Here is a 19899-nt window from a genome sequence, read left to right on the forward strand (position 1 = left end):
GGTAAAGTTTTTTGTTTTTGTTTTGTTTTGTTTTTTTAAGGTTTTTTGTTCGTTTGTTTGTTGGCAGAGCGAGAGCACACAAGCAGGGGGAACAGTAGGCAGAGGAAGAGGGAGAAGGCAGCTTCCTGGCTGAGCAGGGAGCCCAATGCAGGGCTCCATCCCAGGACCCTGGGATCGTGGCTCAAGCTGACATTAGGACACTTAACCGAGCCATCCAGGTGCCCCAAGGAATTCCGAATGACTGAGGTATGCTACATATCACTCTCTTTACCACCTGTCTTTTGAGGCTGCTTGCCTGAGATGCAGTGCCCTCCCAGGTAGGAGCTTCATCCCCTGAGCAAGCATTTCAGGCTTTCTCATTCCTGAGCTTTATCAAAAGATTATCAGCATTCAAGTCTTCTCATTTTCCTTCATGTATCTGATCTCTCCTGCCACAAAAACACCAACTTTCTCAATTTCAACTGATGAAAATAGTCTGCATCATTCATCCATCCCATAGATATTTACTGAGCACCGAGCATGTACCAGACCCCGTTTGAGGCACTGGAGATAAACAATCAAAGAGCATGGAAGAAAATCAACAACAACAACAACAACAACAACAAAAACACTGTCCTCACAGAGCTCACAGTCTAGGAGGACAGCATATGGCACATTTCACCAAGGTGAAGATACACTGATTGTGAGACACATTGCTCTTTTGTATATCTTATGTGCAATTAAACTCTAAGATTCTGTCCACTGCAAGTCACATCCGATTTCGGACATGTTCAAGTGTGGAGAAACATGTCTTGGAGTGAATAAAACACATTGTAGTGGGGAAAAAAAAATATCCAAGGGCTTCCAGATGTTTGCAGTTTTAATTAAGGTGATCATTCCTAAAGCCCAAATGCCTTCTGCAATGTTCACCCACCCACTGGACTTTGCAGCCTACAAGGTCATGAGGGTCTTTAATTTCAACATGTCCAAAACCTGCTCTCCATGAAATAACTGACATCCATGAATGCTTTTCCCTGGATCATATAGGACTCTTTTCTCTCCCGGTTAATCAGCAAGTCCTATCAATACAACCTCTAAGATGTTTCCAATACCTCCATTTTTCCTAGCCAGTGCCCTGGTTTATGACTTCTATATCATATATTCTGAATCATATTATATCTTACTAACTAGTCTCCTCAATACAACGTCTGTCCTGTCTCTAATATACGTTCCATAATACTGTGTTCATCGCTTGGGGCACCTGGGTGGCTTAGTCGGTTAACCATCTGACTCTTGATTTCAGCTCAGATCACAATCTCAGGGTCTTGGGATGGAGTCCCATGCTGGGCTCAGTACTTAGCGTGGAGCCTGCTGAAGATTCTCTCTCCTTCTCCCTCTGCCCCTCCCCGCTGTGTTTCTCTGTCTAAAAATACAATAATAATACTATTTCATCTCTATAAATATTTGGCTTTCAGGTAGAATCAAGTCATCCTTATTATTAAAAAAAAAAAAAACCTCCATAGGCTATTACTTGGTAAATGAAAAAGTTCTATTACTTTAGCAAAGCATTTATTACTACTCATGGCAGGATTTCAGCTTATTCTTCTCATTTCAACTGCTTTTATTCCCCTTCGCTCTCTATAGGATGCTTTGGCTGGAACAAATTACTTGCTTTTGCTCAAAAATGGTATTTATTGATGAATCTCTGAGCTTCTGTCCATACTGGTGTCCTTGACCAATTAATTCCTTGTTACCCATCCTCCTGTATGTTTTCATTGTTAGTCCTTTCTCCAACTTATCAACTAAACTGAAATCACCTGCTTTTCATCTACTCCTGATGTTTTTGTACTGCTGTTTACCACAATCTACCATAGTTGCCTGTCTCCCTCACTCTACTGAAAACTCCTTGAAAGTGTTATTTAACTTCTGTTTTAGAACCGAAACCTCTGATTGTGAATTTTCAATTACCTACAAATTATGTGGCTTAAAACTTCTCAATCTCTTTAAATCATAGTTTCTATACCCATAGAAGTGGTAGAGAATTTTAACAATTTAACTTTGTCTCTTTAATCCATGGACGTCTGACCTGTGAGGACAGGAAGAGAGTGCAGGTAAAGGCTTGAGCGTATTTTGTGTAGTAATATTTATGTTGCATCAAGGATACTTTACCAAATAATAATAAAAGAAATAGTAATATAAAAATGAAAGTTAAAAAACAATTTAAAAAGACAAAAACAATGCAGTTAACAATTTCTGATTAATAAAGAAGAGAACATTATGTCAAATTTAATTAAGGAAAAAAGTAAAATTAAAAGATATTGGGACGCCTGGGTGGCTCAGTTGGTTGGACGACTGCCTTCGGCTCAGGTCATGATCCCGGAGTCCCGGGATCGAGTCCCGCATCGGGCTCCCAGCTCCACAGGGAGTCTGCTTCTCCCTCTGACTTTCTCCTCGCTCATGCTCTCTCTCACTGCCTTTCTCTCAATAAATAAATAAAAATCTTTAAAAAAAAAAAGATATTAAGTTACAGTGAAATGAAAAACATAAAAGAAGCTATAAATAGACTACCTTATGATCACTAGACAACTCATAATCAATAGTCAAAAACAACTGCCCATTTTCCACTATAACATTTACATATTTTTGTTTTTAATACCCTGATTTGTGATGCTTGCATTTTTTAGTTTTGTTTTACTGTATGAGCTAGCCCTTCACAGACTATTTTTCACTCCATTACCACTGTACCAGAATCAGATTATATATATTTGCTTTTTCTTCAAGGTACTAAAAAGGCATACTGACCACAAGAGAGGATAACTGAGACATGTTAACTCCGCTGTATTCCCTAGAAATAAATCCGAAATGCAGCTTATCAATTCTACCACATTTCATGATAATTTGAGCAATAGTTATTTTTAATTTGCTTGTTTTTAATCAGCACAACACATGCATATGACTTTAAATAAACAGAAAGTCTTAAAGGAGTTTAATACCCCAGAAGAAAGCACTTTGTTATTTTTGTGTTAAATTTTTAAGGATGATAACCATACATCTATAAGTAACATGCCTGTATGAACTCTTAGTATTTTATCAGTTAGTAATTATACTTGGCTGCTAAGAACAAAACTCCAAAATAACAGTAGCTTAAACAAATCAGGAACATGTATGCACACTCATAGGGGCAGAACTCTGTCCCTGCCTCTCAAAAGTATATCTTTTGAAGCCTTAACCCTCAGTACCTTAGAATGTGACTGTATTTGGACACAGGGACTTTAAAAGGTAATTTAATTAAAAGGGGCTGTTGGATGGGCCCTAACTCAGTGTGACTAGTGTCCTTTTAAGAATGATTATGACAGGGATGCCTGGGTGGCTCAATATTGTTAAGCATCTGTCTTCAACTCCAGTCATGATCCCAGGGTCCTGGGATGGAGCTCCACATCAGTGTCCTTGGTCAGCGGGGAGCCTGCTGCTCCCCCTGCTTGTGCTCTCTCTCTGTCAAATAAATAAATAAAATCATAAAAAAGAAAAGATTATGACATTCCCAGAGACACCAGGAACGTGCACATACACAGAGGGAAGATGTGAAGAGGTAACAAGAGGATGGTCTTCTAAAAGCCATGGAGAGAAGCCTAGGGAGAAACCAAACCTGCCAACACCTTGATCTTGGTTGACCTTCCAGCCTCCAGAACTACGAGAAAATAAATGTCTATTGTTTAAGCTGCCGGGTCTACCTGTTATGGTAGCTGTCTTCGTCCATTATGGCTACTATACCAAAAATCCCACAGACTGTGGGAGCTTAAGCAACAGATGTTTATTATACACAGTCCTGAAGGCTCCCAAGTCCAAAATCAGTGTTGCTACATTTGGTTGTTGGTGAGAACCCTCTTCTTAGTTTGCTGATGAAAACCTTGTTGCGTCCTCTTATAGCACAGACAGAGAAAGAGAATGCAAACACTAACCCGATTATGAAGGCCCCATATTCATGACCTAATTACCTCCCCAAAGACCCCTTCTCCTAATACCATCATAGTGGGTGTTAGGTTTCAACATATAAATTTTGGGGTGACACATTTGGTCCATAATAGCAGGCCTAGAACCAAGACACCCACACCCACTTATTCTCCCCACACAGCCCAACATGACTTGGACTCTGGAAGCTGGCATGATAGTTTGGTCCTGGTGAGATGAAGAGACCAGGCCCTTCGAAGATTTTTGTTCTACCACCCCTAGTGGTTGACTTTCATATTAAAGCTTAATTCATGAACTCAAGGTGGCTGTTCAAGATGAGCTGTAGCCAGAAAGCGACATTCCAAGCAAGGGTGGGGGGAAACTTAGTAACTTTAAAAGTATTATAATATCTTCCTATTGATCTTTTTCTAGCTGGAAGGCTAATTCTTTCTCTCGTGTACATTCACTCTGTTCAAGTTACAGTATAAAACCATTTGGAAAGGGGAACAGTTTAGTACATTGTATCTAGACATGTAATAAATATTAAATAATTAAGATATTTATTCCCATCATTTTGCAAGTGATGAAATATAGGTATAAGTTTTGAGAATAGGCCTAGGTACAGTGTTTTTCAATTGCAAAAGTAGTCACTTGGCTTTTTTTTTTTTTTTTTTTTTTTTTTTTTCAAAATTGAGGCGGCTAATACTCAAAACTTCTTGCAAATTTCTTTAAAAAGACATCTCTTCCATTTTCAGACCTAACCAAAGTCCAATTTTTCCCTTCTCCTTTGTGGTATCCTCAGATCCTTCAATAAGCCATTTTTCACTAGGATATCTAAGAGCTACTCTGGTACAAATAGTTCAAAAAGCTTGGGCTTTTTCTATCCTTAACTTGGAATTACAAAAGTCCAGTTGGCCCATATTACTATGTTAATCTCTCATCAATACAGTGGACTACCACCATAATATCTGAAATATTCCCTGAGGATAAGAAGAGAGTGAATTGATAAAAGAAAAAACTTAAGATTTTCTGCAAGAATGTAGAAGTACATGTGTGTGAATTACTATGCACAACATGCAGAAGACAATTAAAACACATATTCCCTTAGCCTTCAGAAAACTGATTTAAATATTCCATATAATAGTAGAATTGCAAAATTGCACCATATCTCAGTAATTTCCCCAACTAGCACAACATATTATTTAAATTCTAGAATAACTTATTAGAAAGAATAATTTTAATTTCCAAGTAATTTTAAGTCATAGTTATAGAGACTGTGAGAGATTTTTTTTTTTTTACTATTTAATTCTTACCGTTCTAAAAGATGTTTTTGTCTCTCTCCTTTATAATGATTGAAAGGGGACAGTAAAAGGGGACAGTAGGAAAGGCACATTTTGAAACTTACCTGTAAGGCACAAAACTAATGATCTAAGATCTTTTCCATTTTTTTTTGAATTTTGTGTAAATGATATTTCTTCATGAACAATAATAAACATAGATAACAGTTTTGCTTCTTGTTCCACTTTTTGTATTTAAAATATATTTGGTCTTTTTTTCCCCCACTATAAAAAGAACTTAACATTTCTAACATTTTAGACTAAGAGAAATTATTTGGTAGATTTAAACTCAAACTTCAAGATACTGGCCAACAAGAAAATATCCATTATGCATCTGTATGTTTGTGTATATAAACTACATGACAGTTTGGATAATAAAAATTTTAAAAAGGCTTATGATTAAATTTAATTTGTATGAAGGGCTTACTTCAAATGGTAAAAAAAACCCTCAAATATATTTGAAATTACATCTTCCCTCCTAAATACATTCTTGCTTTCTTTATCTAATGGACATCCTTTCCCCAATAGACAGATACACAGACCTGGTTTCATTACCATAGTAGGATTTCCAGAGCAATGGAATATTTGACCTCAATTTCCCTATCTGTAAATACCTTGTAAAGATGTAGACAAGATGTTTAGCCATAACTATAGTTATTGTATTTTTTATTGGCTGAACTTAGGAGTATCAGGCTTTTATATCCACATTTAACCTCCTGACATCCCTAGAGGATTGGCCATCTATAATTTCACTACTAAAAATAAATGTATATTAGGAACATTAATTAAATTATTTAATTGAACTAAGTGAAAGCAAACTATTAAAATATTACATATTATAATCTCAGAGAAAAATTACTTTTCAGATTAAAAATGCATCAATTAAAATAAAATAATGGCTACTTCACATATAAGAGGGAGCATCAGTATCATTTCCTTTGCTTCAAATATACAGATCTCCAACCATAAGGTAATTCTACTTTCACATTATAATTATTCATAAAATCATATACTGTTTGATTTAATAAATATCTGATGTGAACCTCTCACTTTGCAGCCATGTTTTAGGTGTTGGGAAGGCAATGGTGAGCAAGACTCTGTTTTCATGGGGCTTACAATCTACTGCAGGAGCTAAATGTGGATCCAGGAATCAGAGATGTTATGCAGAGGGTGAGACATGTGTTGTGATGGAGGGGAGTCTGATGCTCTGAGATTAAAGAACACAAGAAACTAAGCTAGACCAGAGATCAAGCAAGGCTTGTCCAAGAGGAAAAAAAAAAAAAAAAAAAGACCTCAAACTGAGCTCTGATAAATGTCAAGTAGCAAAAGAGAACTCTCAAGGAGAACATTCCAGATAGACGTGGAACAAGAGTAAAGAGCCTAGGAAGGCACATATCGAATGTGAGACGTTTCTGAAAGCAGTCCAGCGCAGCTAGGCATAGAACCATGGGAAGAAAGGGAGCACAACAGGGGAGGAGCAGAGCCATGCAGAGCCCTGTAGCCAATATCACAATATTGTTCCACTCTTATAGCAAAAAGAAGCTGTTGGACAGCTGGAGTCAAATCTGGTCTTCAAAAAAAAAAGCATAGTAAGAAAACTTTATTTTACTCTAGCAAGAAAGGATGACAGCTTTAGAGATGACAGCAGACATGGGAAAAAGGGATGGAGTCAAAAGACAGGTCACCCTGTCATCAGAGGATCTGATGACTTGTATGAGGGATGGGATCAGGGAGGGGGAGAAGGTCAGGGGTGAATTCTAAATCCCTGCATGGATCCTTAAAGTCCTTCAAACTTCATGTTTCTAACTCGTGATCTGTCCTCAAAAGCCTAACCCTCTTTCAACATTCTTTACCTAGGGAATGGCATCCCCACGCACTCATGAGTTTGAAGGACTTTAAGCATCTGTATCAGTTAAAGTCCACTGAGGAGACAGAAACATACCTGTAGTTTCAAGAGGGAAAATTAACAAAGAATGTTAAACTAAGTATAAAATTATTAACAAATGAAAATGTAAAGAAAAAAAAATAAGACATCCCAGAGGTGTAAACTGTAGGAACAGGGGTCATCTCTCCAACGGAGTAAAGACAAGGAACACCAGGAAAAGCCTAGGATCTTCGGGGAGGGTCTCAAAAAAACAGAAACTGATGTGTCTCTGAGGAGGACACACCCCAACTGGCCTAGAGTGTATCTGAAATCCAAGACTGGGCTCCAACAGGCCAGGGACACACACCAGCAAGAACTGGGCACTGGCAACTCTTTTGGTGTCTCTGAGTTGAAGCTCTTCCTGCAATTGTTGTGAAATATGCAAAGGGTTTCTGCTGCAGCTGCAGCAAAGAACCTCTGTTGGTGGAAGGAGAAGCAACAACACTGACAGTAACCTCAAGCAAAAGTCAGTCCATTCAAGCAAAGACGCATTCAAAGAGAAAAAAAGGACTGAGATTCTTCTGCTAATCTTCGGTCAATCCCTGACCCCCTATTTGCAGAGGCTATGAGGAATCCAGCTGGCCAAGAAATGCAGTTTCAGAACCTCAGTCAAAGAATCATGAAGAAGGAGAGCACTGAAAGGGTGAGTTTAGAGGTGAGGTGAGAGGCAAAAACATCATACTTGACAAAACATCTAAGGTGGAGATGACACTCAGCTCAGTGGATATAAGATCCTGAAATTCAAGTGGTATCTTGGGTTTTATACATGTGTCCTCAACATATTGAAATCATGACAACTCAGATTTAAATGGCCCAGGGAGGGAGAAAAGAATGACTAGGGCTGTATGTGGAGGAAATTGATGCCTGAAAAGCTGAATAAAATGGTCCCATGGACACTGGGAAGGAGTGACCACAAGCAGCTGGAGAACATAAAACAGGAGAATACTGTGTCAAATTTTCAAAATACGGAAAATACTATTTAAAGAGATAGGGAGTGTTCAACTTATTACATTCTGCTGAAGAGTCAACCTAAATGAGGAGGGGGAAACAGGCTTCAGATTACTTTTTTTTTTTTTTTAATCCAGCAGCTGCCAAGGAGCAACTGGACATGAGGATATGCATGAGTGCTTAGGGATTCTGTTGTTTGTTGTGTTGTTGTTTGTATTTGTGCGGGAGTGTGGGCACGCTTGTTTGCACATTTTTATTTTTGTACTGCAGCAAATTGTAGTATTTGCCTGAATATCTAGTATTTTCCGGAGAGCAGTGTCTATGAAACAGAGTCCAAGGTGCCTTAGGACCAGCCTATACTATACACTCCTTGGTGTACCTTGGGTTCCTGGAGCAAGAGCCATTTTTTTTTTTTTTTTGATTGTTTGTTTGTTTTTGGTTTGCTTGTTTTGTTTTACCTTGAGCTCAACTGGAGCAAAGGCCATCTAGGCCAGATCTAGTTGTGAGAACACCTACTTTGCCACGGTTTGGAAGGCTGGTGCATGCCAGTGAAATGTGGGTGCCTGGTGCACTGCAGACAAGATTCAGTGAGCCTTAATCCAGGGCATCCAGGATGGAGTCCCACCCATCCCCTGCCGGCCCTAGATCTGTGTGTCCCCAGGCCACAGCCCAACTGCGGTGCTCTGCTCCGTTAGCTAGTGGAAGCTCTAGGCAGTGGGTGACACGGCCTTGGGTGGGTGTGGACACAGAAGCGAATGGTCCTTTGGGGGCACAGTACTCACAGGTGCAGGAAGAGAACGCGGAGGTTGGCTGCCGATGGACAATGGAAGGCGGCCTCAGCCGACAGACCACATGTTAGCAGGCAGGCTCTTGTTCAGCTCTTCTTCAGGCCTTATTTCGGATTGCAACTGGGCACTCTGGAGGCTGCAGGCCTTGGGCTTTGGCAGACCCTGTCCTGGGGCCCCCGAGGTTCTGGAAGGCCACAGTTTCGCTGCCGGCCACGCGCAGTTGCCTCCCCAGTCTGGCCACAGGCGGCCCCTCCGCACCGCATTTCCTGATGCACGTCCTCCGACACCTGCCCGGGCCCCCGAGGAGCCCCACACTGTGACTCAGGGCCGGCGGAGGACGGTCGAGGAGCCCACTAGCACTGGGGATTGCGTGTGGGTGGTGGGAGCCAAACTCAGCGGCCGCGAGCCCGCAGCACACGGGCACCACGTGCTTCCCATCCCGTGCTCTCGGGCTCCACGGATGGCGCCCGAGATCTCGCGAGATTAGGCTTCCCCTGGACCACGTGGTCTCTGCGCAGCAGCCAAAGACCGGCTTTCCAGTTTCTCGGAGGCGCTCGGATGTTCCGCGCGTGCCAGCCCGCACTCGCCCAGTTCCCGCTTCGCGTCTGCAGAAAGAGCTCTTGCGGAGGTGTCCAGAGCCGAGCTGACCGAAGTGAATTAAGAGGTGAGTACATGGAGGAAGCGCGAAGAGACAAAACTTGTCTTACTAGTGTGAATGGAAAGGAGAGAGTGGTGGCTAATAGAAATACGGAATCGAGGGGTTTCCCGGTTTGGTTTTCGGAATGTGGCAGAGTTGACCACGTGTATCCGTTCCCCGAAATGATCCACGTGGGAAGCGGTTACATATGGAACAGGAAGAAGAGATGGTTGAGAAGGCAGGTGGCTCTGGAAACGTAAGGTACCATAGGAAGGAGGGATATAAAAAACAGAACATGATGCTTATCTACTGTTGTTACTAAGTTGCTTTTCTAAATCAGTTAGGAAATGAAAGGAGATACGCATTGGTAGGGCATTGTGTAATTACCTAATTACCTTTACCTGTGATCTCTGATTTTTTCCACTTAGAATTACTATCTGGAGTCACTTGCTTTCAGACTAAAATCCTCAGGATTTTTTTTTTTATTTTTTCTTTTAAGATTTTACCTATTTGAGAGAGAGAGAGAGAGCGCGCGAGAGAGCACAGGAGTGGTGGGGAAAGGCCAGGGGAGAGGGAGAAGCCCACTCTCAGGTTAACAGGGAGCCCAACGCGGGGCTTGATTCCAGGACCCCGAGAGCATGACTTGCACGGAGGGCAGACGCTTGACCAACAGAGCCACCCAGGACCCCTAAAATGTTAGCATTTTTTATAAGGGATATGTGCTAACAACGAATTCTAAGTTTTTGTTTATTTGAGAGTGTCTTTATTTTGTATTTGTTTTTGAAAAAAAATCCTTTTTTTTTAAGATTTTATTTATTTACTTGACAGATAGAGATCACTAGTAGGCAGAGAGAGAGGAAGGGAAGCAGGTTCCCTGCTGAGCAGAGAGACCTATGCTGGGCTCCATCCCAGAACCCTTAGATCATAACCTGGGCGGAAGGCAGAGGCTTTAACCCACTGAGCCACCCAGGCAACTGACAAACATCTTTGATGGATACAGGATTCTTACTTGACAGGTGCTTTCATTGAACCCTTTAAATGGGTTATGCAGCTGCTTTCTGGGCTCCATTGTGTCTGATGAGAAGTCAGATGTTGAAATTAAGTATTTTGAACCTTATTAAAAGACTTCATGTAAACTTTCAGGTTAATTCTTAAAATTGATCTTGAAAATGGGAAACACTGTTTCTCTTTTGAAGTTTTGTGCAACCTGGAAGTCACAGGCTACAGATGGAGCAAAGGGGGTAATTATAAAATAAACGTTACAGAGATGAAAAGTATACACAAGGGATATAGTCAATTATATTGTAATAACGTCTGGTGAAAAATGGTTACTACCCGATTTCTGGCGAGCACTGCCTGATATATAACATTGTAAAATCATTATGTCGTACAGCCTGTGTGGTACACCTGAAACTACTATAGTATGTATCAATTATACTTAATATGTCTGCTTAAACTTCTTCTGTTAGCCAACAAAATTAGCTTTCTAGATATATCTTTGAAAGTCATGTTTTTCCTTGAGAAACAGAAAAAGTTTCACAAAACAACTGAAAATATTGTATGACATTTCTGAAAAAAGTTCAGTAATGTGGACCCATAGGCATGTGCCATTACTGTGTTTTCTAAAATTTGTTTCAAGGAAGATTTCTCCTATAAGAGGTTCATTGACAAAATTGCTGGCCAAGTAAATTTGGGAAAATCTGCCTCTTCAATCTCCTTAGAAATTTTTACATATTAAGATTCTGCAAGTATTACACTAAAACTTTTGTTTAACTTTGAAAAATCTAAGAACCTCTGTGGGCAAAAAACCCTTTATTCATGGAGTATATTAACTTCCTTTGAGCCAATATTCTGTGGACCACATTTTGCAAGCTGTAGCCTTAAGGAAGAGTCAGTTAACAAGCTATACATTGAGTTACCTAACACCAACAGCAACTGAAAAATAGTTTGATTCTTTCAATGTGCCTGCTCTCACAAATGTTTCTTACTAGATTATATGCAAAACTTTCTCTAAATCACTCCTCAATTTCATTTCTACTCTAGTAATTCAGTTATACGAATATAATACAAACATATATAAATACAAATATAATAAATACAAATACAATACAAATACAAATATATTTATGATATATAAAAATATACAAATTTATTTTATACAAATAATACAAATACAATACAAATATAATAAATACAAATATAATACAGATATACAAATATACAAACATATAAATACACATATGTATACAAATGTATATGTACAAATATATATATTATATATATACACAAATATATAATGACAGATAACTACAAATCTGTTCACAGTTTAGATAGATTGTTTTTTTGTGTGAGTACCAGATAGGATACTTCTTGTCATCTCATCCTCCTCTATCTCCACCATCTTCTTTTGCCTTAATGATTCCTGAATAAAACAAGGGAAATGAATATAATGTTTCTTGAAAATAAAACTGCCGCCTTCTGTTTTGTTGGTTACCTTATCCTGGGTACGTATTTCACAAGGAGTAATTATTCTCCCATATAAAAAATCACCCTCCCTCCTCCACGCACATAAAGGCAATAGATTTTGCTTACACAAAGTCACAAGATCACTCTTTCCTTTTTATCCTTTTATTCCTTTTATCCTTATTGATCAGTGACAGTTCTCTGACACTGTATTTGGTCCTCTTGTACAAAAGCTCATCATAGTGGTTTGTTCTGGCTATTTCATTATGTTTAACTCGTTGTCTTCTAAAATTACCAATTATTTCTTAACAGTAACACTAATAACAGAAAATTGAAGTTTTCATCTTTACCTCACATTGCAGTATGCTGTAGAGATGCATGAAATTTGCCATATTCCAAAAAAAAAAATGTTGCCTTCTTATTGGCAAAATAAAATTACACAACTAATTGGCTGTTATGTTGTAGTATAATACCAGGTTGGCCCACACCTCTTCTCCTGCTGGCAGTGCGGGAGTTGGTCTACTTCCGTACGCCCTTTCAGTATGTTTTATTATTTAAGCCAAGAGAATGGTCACTCGGTAGATGTTCTTAGCAACTCCAAGGCACAGATGCTGGGCTCTCACGTTTATCTTTTTTCCAACAGGAGCCATATGGAAATAGGTGCCTAATTTATTGGCTAGGAGCCAATCAAGGTTTTTACAAGGCCTACTTGCTAGATTTTATGGCAGCCACAAGTTTACTTTCGTGCTTAGCCACATTGTTAAATAGCTGATGATCACTCCTGATTATTCTTGATGGTGGGATTTTTACAGAGTGATTTTAGTTAAGAAAATTTGATTTGTAGATAAAGAACAGTGCCAGTTCTTTATTTTATACTCTAGCCTATAATCCATGGTATATATTATATTATAACCTTAAACTTTTGCCACCTTGAAGAAGTAATAAATACAAAATAGAAAACTAGAATTTAAAAAATTTTGGAAATTTTCTGTGAATATTTGTAATTAACTTCCTTAATCTTTTCCGTATAAACATTAGACATGGTCTTTGACATGAACTATCTTCCAGACCAATTAAAAAATATATATAACAAAGATGTCCAATTGTCATAACTGATCCTGGTATTAAAGTAAATGAATAAGTAAAATCTTAAACAGTGACTCAGGTGAAAAAACAACTAATTGGAGGTTTTACCTTTTGGGTTGTAAAGAAGGATGCCAGTGAAGGAAAGAGGTGAAAATGGATTGAGGGGGAGGAGAAAGTGAAGCCCAGGGGTCTCAGATAAGATTGTACTGATAGGCTGCCCAGGTGTGAAAGGGGCCTGTGTGGCATCCTGAGGAATTTGAACTTCATGATGCTCTTGTTTTAGCACAAACCACTGAGAGCTGTGGCCAGAAAGTTCACATATGTGTTTTAAAAGTTGGAGGGACGGAGTGGTTTTACGGTGATACAGTACGCCAGCTGAGAAATAATTTCAGCAGTCCGAGACAGAGCTAATAAGGCTTTCAGTTAAGACAACAGTAATGGAAGGGGTGATAATTAGCAGGGTTTCCAAAAATATTCAGGAAAAAAATAATGTATGTTACCGAAGACAGCGTGCTGAATGCGTTTCACAAAGCTTTTCCCCTCCCAACCCTGTGCTAAAACAATGTGACTAATAAAACAAGCCTAACGGTAGACTCAGGAATAAAAGAGAGTCATTCCGAGACCTTGTATTATCTGGAGGAGGGAGCACAGAAGGCTTTCTGTTGTCTGGAAGCCTGTTGAAGAATAGCAAAGCTGCTTGAGACAGCTGGCAGCAACGGGTTCAGAGGAAGACCACATTGCCAGTCCCCTGAAAGAAGCCCGTCTTCACCCCTTCTCTGCACTCCTTTCCCCTTTCCCTCTGCACCTGGAAAGCCTGAGACTGAGGAGCCAGAACTGGAGGAGAGATTTCAGTTTGGCAACCTTCTGTGTTGGGTTACCAGAAGGTATATTAATCCTTGTGGCTGTAGCAGGGTCTCAGAGGATACAATCAGCTTTGCCTCCTCAATAATTCTTGAATCAAATTGAAAAGAAAAATTAACCTATAAATCTTTCAAAAATCAGCTAAAAACCTAAACCATATCAAAACATACAGTATAGAAGTAAAACTGTGTTAAGAGGAACTTTAGAGACAGACATTATTTTATTATAAAAAAAGAAAAAATGACAAGTTTCTATATATAATATGAAAACAATGTTATATAAAGATAAAAGAAAGGGAAAATTAATGAAGTAAATTCAGATGAAATAAAAGAAGATAAGATAGTAAAATAATAAAATCAAATTTAGGTTTGATTTTATTTAAAAAAAAAAAAAAAAAAAGGAGGGCATCTGGGTGGCTCAGTGGGTTAAAGCCTCTGCCTTCGGTTCAAGTCATGATACCAGGGTCCTGAGATCAAGCCCCACATCTGGCTCTTTGCTCAGCAGGGAGCCTGCTCCCCCCCCGCCCCCCACCTGCCTCTCTGCCTGCTTGTGATCTCTGTCAAATAAATAAATAAAATCTTAAAAAAAAAAAAAAAGAAAAAAGTGGAAAAACACTTGACAAACCTGGTAAAACAAAACAAAACAAAAAAAGAAACCAAAATAAACAGGAAATGGAATATAAATTGATACGTAATCTCAGATACAGGAAGTGTTAAAAGTAGCAGCAAAGAATATTACATGCAAAATTGACCTAAGAAGAGTGAGGAAATCAGACAGACTATCTACAGTAGAAATTAGGAAGATTAAGGAAAATCCAATAAAAATAATAAGATAAAATAGAGTTTTTCAGCTGATTTCTGTTTTAACTTAATAAATCTATGTGTTTTGGGGCACCTGGGTGGCTCAGTGGGTTAAGCCACTGCCTTCGGCTCAGGTCATGATCTCAGGGTCCTGGGATCGAGTCCCGCATCGGGCTCTCTGCTCAGCGGGGAGCTTGCTTTCCCCTCTCTCTCTGCCTGCCTCTCTGCCTGCTTGTGATCTCTCTCTGTCAAATAAGTAAATAAAATCATAAAAAAAAAAAAAAAATATATATATATATATATATATATATGTGTGTGTGTGTGTGTGTTTTAAGCATACAAAGGATAGTTTCCCAGCTTGTTTTTAAATCCATCATGTAGCTAAATTTTAGCTATGTTAAAATTACACAAAAATGTTGTATTTTATTGGTAGACATAAAGATGAAACTTCTAAATGAAATTTAAATCATATTCAGTAAATATACCAGTATGCCATGACTAAGTGGGGTATTCTAGAAATGAAAGATGTTTCAACACTAAAAAACAGTTCGTTGTGTTTGTTAATGCATTATAATTTATTATTACAATAAAAAGTTAACTACAATTTCAAAATGCTTAGATATTTTAAAACTTACCTGCCATTATTAATATGTTTTTCAAGTAAATAGGAAGAGACACCTACCAATTAAAGGGATTGTGTTTTTTTTTTTTGCTCCCAAACATACTGAAATACCATATAAAATTTCAAATACTTGACTGTGTCTGTTCAAATCAGTAACGAGATAGAAGCCTGTGAATGATTGCAGATATGGAAAATTCAAAACACATAATTAAAAACTAACAGTCACCTGTTAAAGACTTATATAAATCACCTACACATACATAATAAATATGTGAAAGTCTAGACTCTCTATAATAACAATAAACATTTTGAAATGGAAATGGAAGAAAAGAGACCTTAACAACCTCAAAACTAAAAAATCAAAACAAAAGTGTAGGATTTAATAAGATAATCACCAAAGTTTATTGAAGAATAAAGAAAAAGTATAGGATTTAGTCAAAATAAATAAAAGCATAAGATTTAATAAGATAATCACCAAACTTTATTCAGGAGTAAAACAAGAAAAAAAAAAAGGTGGGGGGATGAAAGATTAGAAAGAAATATCATTCTGAAAAGGGCTAAAATTTAATATGCCAGTCTTATACATATTGATAATTTCATTCAGAATTCTAAGTTGTAACTTAACTGAAATGACTTTAAAGTCCACAGGAGAGAATTTCACAGAATAGTTTGGAAAAATGAATGGTAGCAAATAGAGACTCTTGACAGACAATGAAATTTACTGATTTCAGCCAGGTTTTGTAGTTAGAACCACAGAAGCCAACTCTGACAAATATAAGTAGGAAATTAATACAGTAATTATTTTAGGTAGTATATACGATCTCAACGTAGGTTTGGAGGTTCAACAGCTAGGGTTCTCTCCCAAGGCCATATGCAGAGAAGTCACACACAACTCAGCCAACATAGAATAGGGAGACAAAAATTTGTGTCCAGGGTCTGCGGAGACCGGGATTGGGATACCAAAAGGGAATTTAATAGGAATAAAAATGACGTATAAATACACAAGTGCTCAAGAGGTCCTGAAGCCTGTAATCATTTTAGTTCCTAAATGGAATGCAGTTGATAGAGGATAGCCAATGTCACCAAATGCATGCCGTGTTGTAAATGTGTGGTTCTCCATGGAGAACCATCCTAGGACCCCAAATATTTCTTCTGTTTCCCATATCCTATTTTTCATGCCCAATCAAAGCTAATAATTTAAGTGAGAAGACAATATAGTATGACTCAAAAGCAAGAGAAACTAACACACAATAAAATCAAGCCGGGGACCAAGAAGTACCTATGAATACAGTTAGGATTTTAAAAGTTCTACATATGTTGGGGGCGCCTGGGTGGCTCAATGGGTTAAAGCCTCTGCCTTCGGCTCAGGTCATGATCCCAGGGTCCTGGGATCGAGCCCCGCATCGGGCTCTCTGCTCCTCAGGGAGCCTGCTTCCTCCTCTCTCTCTACCTCTCTCCTCTCATGCTCTCTCTCTCTCATTAAAAGTTCTACATATGCTATTTACACCACTGGAAAGTATAAAGGGATAGTCTTAGAGCAGCCAGGGATATGAAGTCACAAGCCATTCAAAGGGTGAAATGAACAGAAGTAACTAGTTTTTCAAGTGAAACCTATGAATATCAGTTATTACATTAATTGTAAATGAAAGGGACTGTTCTAATTAAAAGGTAAAGATTGCCAGGCTGGATAGAAATCCAAAACCCATAATGTGTTTCTCGAAAGGAAAACCTATAAAGTCAAAAACAGAAATAGAAAATTTGGAGGGGTGCCGAGGTGGCTCAGTCGTTAAGCATCTGCCTGCAACTTAGGTCCTGATCCCAGCATCCTAGGATTGAGCCCCACATCAGGCTCCTCGCTCAGTGGGAAGCCTGCTTCTTCCTCTTTCACTCTCCCTGCTTGTGTTCCCTCTCTCACTGTGTCTCTCCCTGTCAAATAAATAAATTCTTTAAAATAAATAAATAAATTTTTTAAAAATATGGAAAATTATATTCTGCAAACATTAACCAAAAATACTGGTTTAACTGTGTTAATACCAAATGAAGAAGATTCGAGGAAAAAAATCATTACTTGAGCTAGAGGAACATTTCATAAGCATGAAAATTGAATTTTGACAATATATGAGAATTCTAGCTTTTTTGGTATGCCTGAGTGGCTCAGTTGGCTGAGCCGCTGCCTTTGGCTCAGGTCATGATCCCACGATCCTGGGATCAGGTCCCATGTCGGGCTCCTTGCTTGGCGGGGAGTCTGCTTCTCCCTTTGCCTCTGCCTGCTACTCTGCCTGCTTGTGCTCCCTCTCTCTGACAAATAAATAAATAAAACCTTTAAAAAAAATCTAAAAATCAAAAATATTCTAGCTTTTTATATGCCTAAAATATAACATAAAACAAAAAGCAAAGACTAATAACTAGACACTTTAATTCAAAATAATAATGAGAAGTTTTAATACACCTCTCCTTACAAAAAAAAAAGTAGTACTATAGAAGCATAAACAGCACACTACTACAATTATGTAGACCTTCCAACATCTGCAGAATATGCATTCTCTTCAAGTGCACATAAAGCATTTGTTTTTAATTGATCATATTCTGCATCACAAAGCTAATCTCAGATTTCAAATGAATTAAAACACTTATAGTATGTTTCTAATCATAGTGTAGTTATGCTAGAATTTAACCACGAAAAGATTACTAAAAAACAGTCTGGAAATTCAAAAACAAAATTATATATCTAAACTCTCTATGATTCAGAAAAAAATCAAAATGATGAAATACTTCTAAATAAATGGTAATACACGTGATATTTAAAGCTAATCTTCAGTGTGTCTAAAGTTTTGTTATAAGGGAAATTTATAACCTTAAATGTATAAAAAAAAAAGCTGAAATTATCCAAAAAATCTGTGTAAGAAAGTAGAGGTGGGCAACAAACAGAAATGAATTGTTCACGTAGTAAAGTAATAGAAAAATCAGAAATGAATAAAATATAAATATATTCAAAAGGATTAGCAAAACTAAAAATGGTTTATAGAAAGTCTGAAAAAATTTATAATTCTCTGAATAAGCTAAAAAGTGAGAAGTTACCAAAAAAAGGAACTAAAAAAGCCTATCCACTAGATTATAGAGAAATTAAAACAATTATAAGTGGTTATGATGAATAATTTATGCCAATAAATTTGAAAACTAAAGTTGTAAAACTAGAAAATACAACTTACTAAAACACAAGAAAGAAGTAATAGAAAATCTGGACATTATTATAAACAATTAATTCAGTCTCCAATTAAAAATATGCTCCCATAAAGCTGTGTGGTAGAAGGATTTATCAGTAATTTTTTTTTTCATCAGTAAAATCTTAAAGAAAAATATTGTGGCAACTTTACAAAGTCAAGAGAGAATATAAAATTGTGGGCACTTGGGTGGCTCAGTCCATTAAGTGTCTGTCTTCAGCTCAGGTCTTGATCTAAGGGTCCTGGTATGAAGCCCTGCATCAGGCACCCTGCTCAGAAGGGAAGTTAGCCTCTCCCCCTGCTCATTCTCTTCCTCTCTCTCAAGTAAATAAATAAAATCTTTTAAAAAAGAGAGATAACATGAAATGGTAACAAATTAAAAAATCATAAAAGTGTAATGAAAAAAGAAAATTATAGACCAATCCCAGTACTGAATTTGATTTAAATATTGTAAACATAGTATTACCAAATTAAAACAAGAAATATATAATCAACAGATTCATCTAAGAAGTGGAATTTTAGGGGCGCCTGGGTGGCTCAGTGGGTTAAAGCCTCTGCCTTCAGCTCGGGTCATGATCCCAGGGTCCTGGGATTGAGCCCAGCATCACGGGCTCCCTGCTCAGCGATGAGCCTGCTTCCCCCTCTCTCTCTGCCGGCCTCTCTGCCTACTTGTGATCTGTCAGGTAAATAAATAAAATCTTAAAAAAAAAAAAAAGGAAAGAAAGAAATGGAATTTTATCCAACATCCTAAGCTCAACATAATTCCCAAGATTGACCAAGAGGAAAAATCGAATAATCATCTCAACTGGTGAAAAAGCATTTTTTAAAATTCAACATCAGTTCTCGATTTAAAAAAAAATTAGCAAACTACAATTAGGAATGAATTTCATTATTCAGATAAAGAGGATCTAGAAAAACACTTCAAGTTAGCAACCTTCTGGAGGTATTCTCTAATTGCTACTTTTCAACATTGATTGGCCATCTAGTTACTATAATAAGATAGAAAAATCAAAGTTCTAGAGATCTTAAAGTATACTAAAATATTCATATTTACAAGTAGATATGATTGTATCAGAAAAATAATATACTTATTAAAAATAAGCTAGTTTAGCAAGTAATAGAAAAATCATTTACATTTTATATTTCATAAATAGAATATGAAAATATACAAGATAAAATTTATAATTGGAGCCCAAAAATGTAAGATAAAATACAACAATATATGTAGAAGACTTTGACACAGAAACTTACATAGCATTATTGAGAAAAATCAAAGAAGACTTAA

Source organism: Lutra lutra, chromosome 8 (genome assembly GCF_902655055.1).
Source record: "Lutra lutra chromosome 8, mLutLut1.2, whole genome shotgun sequence".
Classification (NCBI taxonomy): Eukaryota; Metazoa; Chordata; class Mammalia; order Carnivora; family Mustelidae; genus Lutra; species Lutra lutra.